The sequence below is a fragment of the Callorhinchus milii genome, unplaced genomic scaffold (assembly GCF_018977255.1).
Source record: "Callorhinchus milii isolate IMCB2004 unplaced genomic scaffold, IMCB_Cmil_1.0 Scaffold7, whole genome shotgun sequence".
NCBI classification, from domain to species: domain Eukaryota; kingdom Metazoa; phylum Chordata; class Chondrichthyes; order Chimaeriformes; family Callorhinchidae; genus Callorhinchus; species Callorhinchus milii.
This window is the reverse complement of record NW_024704748.1, coordinates 12,153,681-12,167,247: the sequence shown is the minus strand read 5'-3', so window position 1 is coordinate 12,167,247 and position 13,567 is coordinate 12,153,681. Positions and strand designations below refer to the sequence as shown.

The following is a 13,567-nucleotide window of genomic DNA, read 5'->3' as shown; positions in this document are numbered from 1 at the left end:
TTTAAAGGAAAAGGCTTGAACCTTAATCCCTCATTTCAGGAAACAGAATATCTTTTCAAAGATTCATAACATTGCTCTCCAATACTCTGACAGAAGTGCCCAGCTTGGGGCCAGAGTATTGATCACCCTAAACTTCAGCTCTGCAGAACTTCTCTAAAAAAACATACACCACCTGAATCTATCCCAAATGTAAATAATGCATTTGATAAAAGCATCAAATCATTTTCAGCATCAGTTCAGTTACTTTTGATGGCTGATTTTTAGGTAAGAGCAGGAGCTCACGTGGGCCAGCCATGTGCCACAAACAGCACTGAGATCAAAGGCCATCCATTCTATGTTCCGGGGGTATTTGGATGTGGGAAGAACTCTGTCTAAGACACCAAGAAAACTCCCGACTCCAAGTCAAAAGAAGCGTGATAGTGTTTTTACAGCTCACCTGAACAGGTAAGACAGGTAGGACTCAATACTATACCAGTGTTATGAGTCAACTGGAGAGTGAATATAAACTTGACACAATACTTTATCAATACTCCAAGGCAGCAGGGCAAAAGAGGGCAAAAGTTCATCGGGGTTGTGAAGGGGAAGTTAGGACAGACACCAGAAACCACTTCTTTACCCATTGGGTAATCAACAACTGGAATGATTTACCAGGAAGGGTGGTAGAGGCCAGAACCCTGGCATTATATTCTGGTTGGTATGCTGAAAGCATGAGATCAAATCAGCTTTGTTCATCGCAGCCTCTCTTGTGATCTTGTGGGAATTCACAATGTGCTGACCCAAAGGCAAGAGCATTACCAAATGACCTCACTAAGGCACTCGCTCCATACGATGCACCTCGTGGGACAGTAACTGTATCTGGCGGAAATATACATTTGGCGGGTGCTCAATAGAGACTGTTCCTGACCTGAATCAGCCCATCATTTATGAATAGGTCGTGATTCAAGTTAAAAATCGGATGCATTGGATCCCAATTCACTGGGGCTGCTGCGGCGTTTATGAGGAGAGTCTCCAAGGACGTAATAGCACCACTCACTTGTCAGCAGTTGGCCTCCCATGTGTACAGTACAGTTCTGATAATCTAATATCCATTCAAAAATAGTACAGAACATCAATGTTTTGAGAGAAATGCTCAGTGAAAAGTAAAGCAGCTGGACTTAAGCACAGAGATCATCTTCAAAAACTTGTCAAGTAGCTACTGTGGCTGTGAAATAACTAAGTGGGAGGAAAGGCGGGAGGGAGGGAGGGAGGGAGGGAGAAACAAAAAGAATGAAATGTTTGTCCTATGCAGCCATTAAATGGCATGCGTTACCCTATCGTTCTTACCTGCAGACTGGTGTTTGCAGCTGTTGTCTGATTTGTGCACCAGGCACTTTGCAGCTCTTGATTTATGACACTTCTTCCAGCACGGGGGGCCTGCCATTTACTATATTCGTTTATTGCCCACAGCTGTCAGTTTATCGCTGTTTCTATCTTTTCTGCCGCATGCGCAATGGCTGAGCCACCCGCCAATCCCACCTCCAAAAGCAGAAATCACTCGCCCAATTTCAAAAAGATGCATAAAACTGAAGACGACAATTCTTATTTAAGTATGTTAAGTAGTTAACGCTCAATTAGATTTAACAACAGCTAATAGTTCCAATTCTCATTTTTTATAATAAATCCCCAAAACCATTATGACTGTCCAATTTATAACAAATTTCTAATGCTTCTTAAGCAGGGCACTTCATCCATTTTTGAAAAGTCATGCTTTTCAGACCAGAATGCCCTCTGTATAATAATGAGTCGTAATAATATTAAAATTCCCTGCAGTGTATTTAACATCAGGTGCATAACTATAGATCAAATCACAACAAACGTCAGGTTGTAAAGCTTCCCCGTGATGTCACTGGAGTCCACACTCACTTTATCTGCTCTAAACTTGTGTTTTCATGAGGCTGCAGTCCTCTTTGGAGGCACCACAGTGCTGATTCTACAACTTGAACCCTACTCAAAGTCAGAAACCTAAGCTTAAAAAGGTTGGAGAGCGAAGCCTCAAGTGAAATCCACTGCAAGTCCAAAACTTAGTAACACAGGAATGAACACAACTCTTTTTCAATAAGTCATCTGAACAGGAGCAGAAGCTTATACTGTTCAAGTGAACCAGTTTGCCAGAGAATTATTAAAACATTGTCATTATCATTTGATAATTATCATTTGATAATGACACCGGGAGTGCAATTTTGCCTTTCCGGCCCAATAATTCCAAGATTTAGCATACAATGTTTAAGAAACACTAACACTAAATAGTGCTGACATAAACCACATCATTCCTTATTCAAATCTTCACATATCTGTGTTGCCTCTTAATGTAATACCAGTTAGGATCCCATTTATTCACTAAAGTGTTTCTTTTTAAGTCACCAATGGGATTATGACAGTTGTTCTGTTTGGCAAAGCACTGATGTACAATTTTTTTTTGGGGTGGGGGGAGCATAAAACACCTTAAAATAATTTCTGGACTTTAGCAACTCGCATGAAGCGACCCTCAGCTATGGTGCGGTGATAACCAGAGTGACAGTCACATTATTTGTTAAAAAAAATAAGAAAAATCTGGTTGCATATCAGACACGCATAAACTTGCAAGTGAGAGGAGAAACAACAAAAAAAAAGAGAGGGAGGCCAAACCTTGTGCTGAAGCCAACTTCTTGAATATACAGCAGCTCAGAGTGGGCAACCGGCATCGGTTCTGCACCTGTTGTAAACAATTAGTTCTCTTTAGTCCTATAGCCCTATTGTCAGTCTGGGACTAGAGCTGCATTAAACAAACAGGCAGACCGCATGTAGGGCACGCTTTCACAATGCTGGCCGGCGAGGAGACCTCCCTTCAAGTAAATGGATTAAGGAGTGAAAGAGCGTCTTTGTAAACTTTTGTTTCAAAAAAACGAGCAAAACACAACTGCAGGCTGGTAGATCCTGGCTAAAAAAAATAAAAGATGTTCTATTTTAATATTGCAATATAGCTTCAGCTAAATACTGTCAAACTGTAGATTTGCCTTTTCAAATCTCCTTGCGTCCCCCACCCCGCTTTAAGATCCCCGCTGCCACCCCCTTTTCAGCCATCAAATTTGCCCTCCAGACAAAAAACACAATGCTTCTCTGCTGCCATTAATCCCTGTCCTGTCCATGATTGGGGTGGTGGCTGGCTGTCTTACAGGAGAGTGTGCATGCACATGGACAGCAGCATTAGTCTGGTCAGTTTCTGCCCCTCCACCTTCCACCAAAACCCCCTCACTTCCCACCGAACGGATTACCGCAGTGTAGTGAAATAATCCATCACCAAACCCTCAAATGCACCATTGAGCCGGGACCAATTCAACCAGCAGACATGTTTAACTCAGGACCAGTGCCCAGGGAGCTCAATACTCTTGTGCTAATAGCAGACAGCCATTACAGAGCAACTTACGTCTAAAGGAGGACTGAAACTCCTGAATTAAACACCGTACAGCAGGTTATTTAGCTAAGCAATATAACGGTTGAAATATCCTTGTTTCCACCTTTTCTTCCCAGTGATAATCTCACTAGTTTGAGTACCTGGTGATGCAAAAAAGGCTGCTGTGCCCTCAACCAACTTTATAGGCATCATGGCAATAAACTGGAAACAACTCTCAATCGGACTTTCCTCCGTCCCACTTGGAGAGAGCAAGTAGAGCTCACTCCACTTCACACAAAAGAACACCTTTCAATTTGTTTTACTTTTCACAACCTTTTCATGTAAGTGCAAAAAATAAAGAGAAATTGAAACCCTTGTGAAACCTCCCACCAAGACTCATTTGGTGAAAACTGGAATGAAAACTAGCCATCCTGAACCAAACTGTCCTAGGTTCAAACTCTGGTCACTACTGGGCTCAGGAAACACAACACAGCCAACCTAGGCAAGGGAGGAGGAAAATGAGCAGTGCCCCTGCTTACAGTGGGGCAATAAACATCCCCTTCTGATTGCTATGTGCTCAGTGCTCTGAGAAGTCTACTGAGGGCTCTGTAATGGCTGGATTGGGTTCAGCTGTGAAGCTCCCCATCACCAAACAGCTCATGCCCAAGCCTCTCTCTCACATGAATAATGAGCGCAATGGCATTGTACTGTAAGAGGGTGACTGCAGACTCCTTCAAAACTAGTCTCAAGATCTTCCTTTTCCGACTGTGCCCTCGGTCATCTTCCCTCCTCCAGCACCCCCACCCCCGGTTTCACCTCCTCTCCAATCCCAACCACAGTTTAGGATGTTTGGGATCTGGATAACCCCTCATTATCCAGCGCCTTGAGACGTCGTCCTGATGTGAAAGGCACTATGTAAATGCATTGTTGTTGAAGCCTGCGGAAACGCATCCAGCATGTTGAAAAATGAGTCAGATATCTTTAGGAGGGGTGGAAGAAAGGGGAAGGAATTGGCAGAGAAACAAAACAGAGTTCCTAAGTGGAAGTTAAAAAGAGAAGCATATTCACCAGAAGCCTTTTGCTTTTGAACTAGCCGCTGTTTATGTGTATGATGAGATTGGCAGTGTCTTTGATCAGGCTGCCACTCAGGTTGCAGACAATCAATCACAGAAGCCTTGAAGGTTGCACAATGCAAGGTTCTCTGGGTTGCAACCCTAGAAACTGGGAATTAATGCACTAAGATTGAGGTCAACGTGCTGGCCAACATTGGTTCTTGCTTTAAAATCAAAACACACACGCGCGTGGAACATTGCTCACTCAAAAGACTGAATCAGCCTCAAAGCCAGACACACTGGAAACACAATTCAGTAAATCAGTCTCATTACGAACGTTTAACACAATAAATACAGTCCTGTACTTGATTATGGGAAAGAGCACCTTCACTGTAGGTAAATCAAATTGCTGTCATCTATTTACTGGCTATCGCCCTTTTAAACTAGCCTAAGTACACACTGGTTAGCGGAATCTGAATTTATGAAATTGACCTGAAACTGACAAGTGGATCGTTACAAAGCTTTCAACTTTGAAAGGTTAAGGGTCGTTCAAATGAAAAGGATTATTACACCTTCACTTTGGTGCCACTTTAAACAGCAGAGAACCCTCGTTCTGCATGTGCCACTGAAAGACCCTCAGCTTTGGTATGCCCTTGCCTTACAACGAGATATTTAGCACTCATCAGAGGTGATGCTTTACCAACAAACGACTGATTGAAATTCCATCGGTCACCCGTAAAATCCCAGGTCACTCACACTCAAAAAATTAAACCAATTTTGTTCAATAAAGAGCACACAAGTAGGCTGACAGCAAATACAACCAGGAATGAAATCAGACTCTTTCAGAATTAATCTGTCTTCTTCCCACCCCTTAAGAACTTGAGCAGTATTGAGAATGTATCAATTAGAAACCGTACACAAAGGGATCCATGATTGCGTTACACCTGAAATAGAGAATGAACCAAAAAGGTAATAAACATGACGGCTTTCAGAAGGCAGTGAGGTGCAAATGCATCTATTGAGAAAGACACAAGCAAGTCTGAAGCTTCTCCTATGGCCCAGCACCCAAAGGCAGTGCCCGGTAATAACACCGAGACAGATGGGCCAGAAAATCAAGAGATTTTGATTCCCATTTCGTGTGGAGTTAGTTGAACTCAGCCAAGGTAGCAAGTATAGCAGTAGGTATACTACAGTTGGCTTTAGTGGAAGTGGAAAACACTGGCTAGAGCACAACACTTGATCGCTGCAGCATAACTCCTGCTGGAAGGTGCTCTGTTTAGGTTTCAGATGGGAAATGGATCAGACCTGGCTGTGATGCTTCTTCAAGACTGAAATGTTCACTATTTAGGTATATTCAATACCACTCGAGTAAAGTGTTAGAGAGGATCCTGCACCCCTGAGAGAATTCACTATAAAAGTTTATCTGCTGAACATAACATTAAACAATCATAGTAAGTATATATCTTCGTCTGAAGCCAAAATATTATCATCACAAATCGACACAGAGAAGTTGCTGAATAACCATGTATCAAACTGTACAACAAAGTTTCCAATTCGCCAGACTGAATCATATGATGTTATCACTGAAGTCAGCATACTGATGGCTGAGCTCACTGCTCATTCAGTTATTTCCCAGGGTCTAATTCCACAATCCCCAAAAGTGCATTCTTAATAGACGGCTTTACAAAAAAAACACAAATAAACTCAAAAATTCTGTATCTAGTATACAGCCATTAAAATATACTGAGAGGTATAAGCCTCAAAGGCTACAAAGTATTTTGGATAGGTATCTGGGGAAGACAGGTTTGCAGGGTTGTGGGGAGAAAGCTGGTGATTGGGGTTAGTGAAAGTGACTTGCTCTGTCAAAGAGCCGGCACAGACTCGATGAGCCGAATGGCCTCCTTCTGTGACGTAACATTCTATGAATCTCACAGCTCAGATGATCTACAGAAACCAGAAAAGCCTCCAATAAATATTGTTACTTTAATTTCTCAGAAGTGTAAAAATCACAAACACCTCACGTAAAATTATGTTGGTTTCAAAATGATTTGCATGCTGTGATATCACAAGAATCTACTCTTGGTGGGTGATATTACTGGCAAATCATTTTACATTGATTTCAGTCATACCCATGAATAATAATGATTTGTTGCAGGAGGCTTCTGAGTATCATTTCGAATGTGGTTATAGACACCACAACATGCTCAATGATGTCCACAGGAGAACTGAGCCCCTCCGCACTGCTAATACGTGGTGTGGGCAGTAGTGCCTTTAAAACAAAAGCAGCAACTCTTAACTTGTTCAATGCCGATGGGTTGATGGATATATTCTTGTTCATGCAAAAATCTGATTGCAAAAACAGCAATATTTCTGGTATGAATTGGGTCAGGATATTGAGATCAGTCAGCTTCCCTTCTCTGTACAACACATACAATTTATATTTGCGTGACACCTTTCACGTTGGAAGGATGTGGCAAAGCACATACCGTATATATGTTTTTGCTCAATTAATATCACTGCTTTGTAACAGAGCTCCCCAGGTGAATGCAACATGTGGTGTAGTACTAATCTATACAGACCCCTAAGGTCTCAGGTTTGATCCCTGGTCTGTGCTGAGTTAGCTGAATTGAGAAAGCAGTAGGGGTGCTACAATCGGACTTCACATTCCTAGGTTAGAGACAGCGGGGGGAGGGAGTGGGGATAACCAGAGTTCCCACACCTGATCGCTCTCCTGCTGTAAAGTACATGTGTAGACAAAGGTGAGGACAGGATTTGGCTCAAGTGTGGCTTCTCCCTCTTCCACCCCTCTGCAAACGCACTAACAAACAAGCTCACACATGATGATAAAGCCTCTCTTGGGAGTTACTAAACAACTGGCAATACCTCAGCAAAAGCCTCTCATTTCAAAGAGTGGCGAAGAGGAAAGGAAATTGGAAATACTAAAAGCAGCTCAATGTTATATATATGTCTATCAGGTATATACACAATATATAAATATAATAAAACGTTGTGTTTTTGTTCTGTCCTCTCATGATATTATATAGTTCCTTGGGCAAGCAGTACCTTATTTTCAAGGAATGTATTGAGACAGTAGAAGTCTCTGGTTTGGGTATTTGACTGGGTGTGTTTGGAGATTGTGTGTGTTGGGGGGGGGGCGGGGACAAAGAAAAACAGGCAATCATTGTTAACTTGACCATCCTCACACAACTTGTAGCAGATACAGGACTTCAGGGGTGAGTCACTGGAAATGTTCAGGAGTTTGATACTGTTCCCCTCCTGAGCTACGGATTGATCGCAGCACCCGACTCAGATCCGCAAACTCACAACAGGACAAGGAATCGATTCTGTGACCTTCCCATATGTCTGTCTCAAAGTCACACCACATGATCCATCCACCCTCCCACTCAGATATTGGCATGACTATCTAATGCTACAGTGTTTGGAATTTTATTCAGAAAACACGTCTCACAAAGAAATATTCTGCTGGGCTTTACTTTGCTCCAGTTTTCATACCAGGAATAACATACAATCAAACACAGTTTCCCACATTTTCCAACAAATGATGACTTTGTAATTTATACATTTAGACATTGGAATATACAATATCAACTTGCACTGTCAATGCCTCTGTGTTTGTTTCTGCCCCACAATGTTCTACATTACCAGCCACATCTTTTACCTGTGTTGCCAGCTAACCCTAACACACCAATTGCTTTCACAGTGTAAACTCGAGGGCTGGGGAAGGGGGAAAGAATATCTTGTGTGTGGAATGTATAATACCAATTAACAGATGGTCAAGGGATAAATTACAGATAGCTATGAGTCGGTCTTTCATCAGTTGAGTCTTGAGTGCATTCTCATGACTCCGTCATTTGTGCACAAACTAACCCCAAACCAAATCTGGACAAATACACATCTGTAACAGACCTGCAACCATCTGTTATTCTGCATATTAAATAAAAGTTTTGAACTTCATATGTCGCTAAATCAAGATGGGCATCTTGTTCTAATAAAAAGGGTTCACTTCCACCATCATGTATCCGTCCTGATCACAAAAACATCTTGAATCTTTTCAATTACCCATCTATCGCCAGTCTCCACTACTGGTGTCCAATTATTCTATGTGAGCCAACTCCACCATCATTACCCATTCAGCACGATGCTAAATAGGCATGTTCTACCGGATGCTTTACTCTCATCACATGCGCCCACCGTGATTTAATACTACATAATCTATTCGCTGTAATCAACCAGCATGATTCTGTACTGCAATCCCTCCAAAACATTCCCCATCCATTCTCACACACCATTGCACTTCCATTGTTTGTCAACACCAATAATCAAAACAATCATTGTAATTTAACAGAACACCTAATTGTTTCCAGTGATGAACCTGAGTAAACACTAACTTTATACAAAGTTGCAGAAGGTAAAGCATGGTAAATGGTCTGCAGGAAGTGTAAAGGGTTCTAATACAGGTTTGCTATGGATAAACATGCATGTCTACAAAAACAATCCTACACATATAACAATAACAACAACAAATTATATTCGTATAGAGCTTTTCACATCAGGAAGACATCCCAAGCTACTGAACATACATAGAAATGACTGCACAGAAGGCCTTGCCGGCATCAGTTCCTACAGTGGAATCCCAATTCCCTGCTCCCTCCTCATGCCCTTTTACACTGTTCCTCTTTAAATGTTACTCCAATTCTATTTTAAATGATGTTGGTACCTCACCTTTACCAGTTACCTGTGTCAAAGTATGCAAGTTCCAACAACCATCTATCAAAGTGTTTCTTCCAATATCCACCTCAACTCTTCCAATGACAATACTAATTTAATAGTATCAATTTAATATGACCCTGGTTACCAATTTCCAAGCCAGCAGGCAGAATCGCTCTCAGATTATCTTTTCAAGCCTTTTCAGAATAATGTAGATTTCTTTTAGATTCACTCTTAACTTCTGTTTCAGTCAAATGAGCCCAATTTTCCAAGTCCAATATCATACATATAAACCCAAACCCTTGTGAACCTACGTTGTATCCTTTCTGTGGTTCTCATCTCCTTCCTATGGTGGAGAACTCAAGATTGCAACATTCTCCAAAGGTGACATGCGCAACATCGTATCACATAAAGAATACATTGAAGGTAGTTCAAGATTTTCAGAGGCACTTGATAAAGTGCCTCGTAAGAGACTGAGTGAGAAAATGAATACAAAGATAAGAAAACGATTCTCATGTCTCTACATATAAATTCCGAGTTTTACACCCTCCTTGCACTCCCACCATCAAAGTGTTGTCTGTATCTGCACCTCTGGATCTCTTTCCTCAGCAACATTAAGAACTTTATTGTTTGGTGTACACTTCCATTTAGGGATCACTTCCACCCCCCTCCCCTCTCCAATGGATTACTTTACGTTTTGCACTATTGATCTGTAACTGTAACTCTGTTATGCCCACGTGCAGTTTCTTGCATTCTTCCTCACAGTTTGGCTCATTTTATATAATCACCAATCTTAGAAATTGCTCTTCCTACTGATTTTCCAAACGTTCATATGGATGGAAAACAATACAAGTCCAGCACAGATATGAGTCCATTCATCCCTACTTTCTGCCTTGTATCTATGCCGACAACTAACTTTTAAAACCTCATGCCTTCATTTTTTTACTCAGTCTCTTATGAGGCACTTTATCAAATGAATCTGATAATGTTTAAATCCCTCCTTTATGCTCCACTTGCGCATGCTACACAAAAGAGCACAATTTTAAAAAAAGTAAGCCAAATTAATACAGAGAGGTTTATTGCATTTTCTGAAAAACACAGAATTCTTAATATAATGCTGTGTACAGTCAGTATACTCCTCCCACTCCCGTCCCATCAAAGATTTAGCCCATTGTATTTGCTGTTCATTACCTGAAACAGCACACGCCAAAATACTCTTTATGCTCTGTGATTCTGTTACAGGTAACGAGTTCCTTCTCTATGTGGTACAGTGAGCCTGACTTGCACGTGTTTTCTTGCAGATTTCAGTTGCATTGTGTCTTTTGTTTGACATGTGCTGTTTCAACATTCTCGACTAAAAACAGAAAAAGGTCAAACCAGTGCTTCCATCACTGGTGTCCACACACCAACTCTGGGGCATCAAAATGATAGCTGCCTTAAATGATGCCCTTCCTCGGTCGGTAGTGTTCCGATTGCCTACAATTGTTTCAGCACAGTAGTTTAGTCTACTCTGATGCACAATGATCCCCATTCAGAGCCCTAATGGACAATTCACAAAAACAAGCTCATATAGCCAGCGCCCGAAAAATACCCCAGGTCATACATCCCTCTCTGCAACGTCTCATAGGAAACCTTTGATGGTGCATTTGTTAGACTTGCCAAGTTAAATCCCTCTTTCTCATGTCAATGAATTCAAAAGGCAGCCAGTGCATCAGATTCACAGGCCCACAGGAGTAAATGGAGATCAATTCATTCAAGACTGAATTTTCTTTACAACTATTGCACATTAACTTTTTTTTAAAAAAAGTGTGTAAAGCAGAGGCATAATAGGTAGTAACGTAATAAGTTGTGTTGTTTTCGGGAACAAAATGAGTTTTACCTTCTTTAGTCAACAAAGATTTAAACTAATTTTAAATTAACATTGAAGTAATTTTAGTGTCTGTTTAAACCATAAAACACCTAGCTACAATGTATTAAATTGATAAGGTACGTTGATTTAAAAATTACTTATGAGTTGGAAGTATATACACATAACCAATTCACTACACCTTTATTCTTGTTTAACAACCGGGAGACACATTTCCATTAGCCAGACTTTTTAAAAATGTAGTATAAAATATATAGTGTTTTATTCAACACATTGCGTGTTCACATGCTCAAGGATTTTACATTCCATTAGTGTCTTCTTCACAACAACAACAAAAAATAATGTTTTTTTTCTCTCCATCCCCTTTTCAAGAGTCATCTGAGAAAGAAAGGATCTCCTCCCCTTTAATCCCGACAATAGTTTCAATTTGCCTCCTTTCCCCCCCCCCTCTCCTGGAAGCTGTTCCCCTCCTGCTCTGCTCTTGCTTCCTTTACAGATGTGCAGGAGTGCTCCTTCCTCCTGTTAAAGAGGCCCTATAGCTCCAAATGCTTCCTTATCCAAAAGCAGATAAACTGGCAATCAAAGAGAGAGAGAGAGAGAAAAAACACACATTCACTTCCTCAACCTTTTTTTTTAAAAAAAACACCCATCTTAACTCAATCGCTCACAAACACCGTTTTGCGTTTAAAATAGGAACTTACTTCCCTGTGTTAAATACAACAAGACAGACCCTCCTCACACGCAGACCTCACAGAAAGTGGCCTAAACCCACACCAAACACTTTTTTTCTCTCTCTCTCTCTCTCGCTTTCCCTGTACTGTACTACCCCCCAACTTCCCCCCCTCACAGCCTCCCCACAGCCCCCTCCCCACAGCCCCCCACCAAAGCTTCGCAGCACAAGGGAGGGACTTAACGAAGGGAAAACCTCGTACCCGAAACCTTGTCTACCTCCTTCGGTGCCAACAAAAACCGAGTCGGGGATCCAGCGTGAACCATGCGAGGTGTGGAGTCTGCACACATTTCAGTGGCAGGAATAAGAGGGGAGTGGGGTGGGAGGGGGGTGTGGGGGGGGGGGGGGGTGAGGGTGGTGGAGAAATTTGCCCGTCTCCTTAAAACTGGGGTCTCTCCATCTGCGCCCCCCCCCCATTGTTTGCTGAGTGAGAGCGCGCCCCCGGTACCCCCCGAGCCCCAGTCCCGGGGAGGCGGAGGACTCCCTCCGGTCGGGCAGGAAAGACAAGAAAAGAAAAAAAAAAGAGAGAGGTGTGAAATCCCAAGAAATTGACTCGAAACTTACTTACGGGCGTAAAACAGCTCGGAACGAGAGAAATCCCTTGCGGAGGCCTCGGTATTTCTCTGCTTCGTTTGTCCACAGCCTTTTTTTTTCTCTCTCTCTCTCTCTCTTTCTCTCTCTCTCTCTCTCTCTCTTTCTCCAAAAAAAAAGGGAAAGAGAAAGGGAACCGACTTAATGTTAGTGCGTGAGTAAGTGAATCAACTAACACACAGCCGCGGAGCAAGTTGAAGTGTCAAATTACATTGGCTATTCTATTACCAAAGGGCCACGCTCGGTGGCTGCCAACAAAATCTGTCCCAGATCTCCACAGCACCGCCGGTCGTGGAGAAGGAGCATTCGGCACAGCGATGCCTTCTTATTTTCCCATTCAGTCTCCACAGCCGACGCTTCGCACCATCCGTTTTTTTTGGGGGGGAGAAAAAGCGAAGGAGAAGGTCCACAAGTCTTGGAGGCGCTTTTCTCTGTCTCTGTCTCTGTCTCTCTCTCTCTCTGTCTGTCTCTCTCTCTGTGTCTCTCTCTACTTCCCCCTTATGACTGACAAATCAGTGAGTGAGGAGGAGAAGGAGGAAAGAGGTTTTGGGAAAATGACAACTACAGCCCCGCAGGAAAATCCAAAGCCGCATCGCCCGTGAAGCGAACGCATCGCGGGAGCTGCGACTACTTTAAAAGCCTTATTAATTTTTTTGTGCGTGGCTTTTTTTTTTGGTGGTGGTGGGGAGGGGGGGGGAGGGGGGGGGGACACGTTTGCGTATTAATCCGTTTTAAGAAATAAACTTCAGAACACGTACCTCTCAGCTTTTATATGTATACACACATATATATATATATATGCACAGTATATAAAAAAAACTCCCTTTCTTAAGGCTTTGGAACCAATAAAAAGGAGAGGGAGGGGGGGGAGGAGGTGAGTTAAGAGGGGGTGATGGGTCTCTCTCTCTCTCTCTCTGGAGTTGTTCTGTGTGTTTGGTGTTCTGGGGGAGGATTGCTGAGAGGGTTTTCCCTAAATCGTGAATTACCGAAAGGCTTTGCTCCGCTCAGCTCCGACACAGAGAGGGAGAGTCTGATCCGGTTTTTACAGACTGCTCTGTCGCTCTCGTCTCCGATAGAAAAGCGTCTGAATAACAAAGACATGTTTGAGAGGAGCACTGGGTGTGTGACGTCAGGGAACAATGACGGTGCCAGCGATTGGGCTTCTGCCTTCGCTGCTCAGAGCTGCTGCT

The 13,567-nt window shown here is 42.4% G+C and overlaps 1 protein-coding gene across 1 annotated transcript in view; it reads right to left on the bottom strand.

Moving 5' to 3' along the window:
* The window catches only part of zmiz1a (zinc finger, MIZ-type containing 1a), a 239,240-nt gene extending 226,247 nt beyond the window's left edge, over positions 1 to 12,993 (bottom strand). The window contains exons 1-2 of the mRNA XM_042336621.1: positions 12,606 to 12,993; positions 12,351 to 12,479 (exon numbers count right to left, since the gene is read on the bottom strand). The gene's annotated coding sequence lies outside the window, so the exon portion shown is untranslated. The remainder of the gene's footprint in view (positions 1 to 12,350; positions 12,480 to 12,605) is intronic.
* Between the last annotated feature and the right edge of the window lie 574 nt (positions 12,994 to 13,567).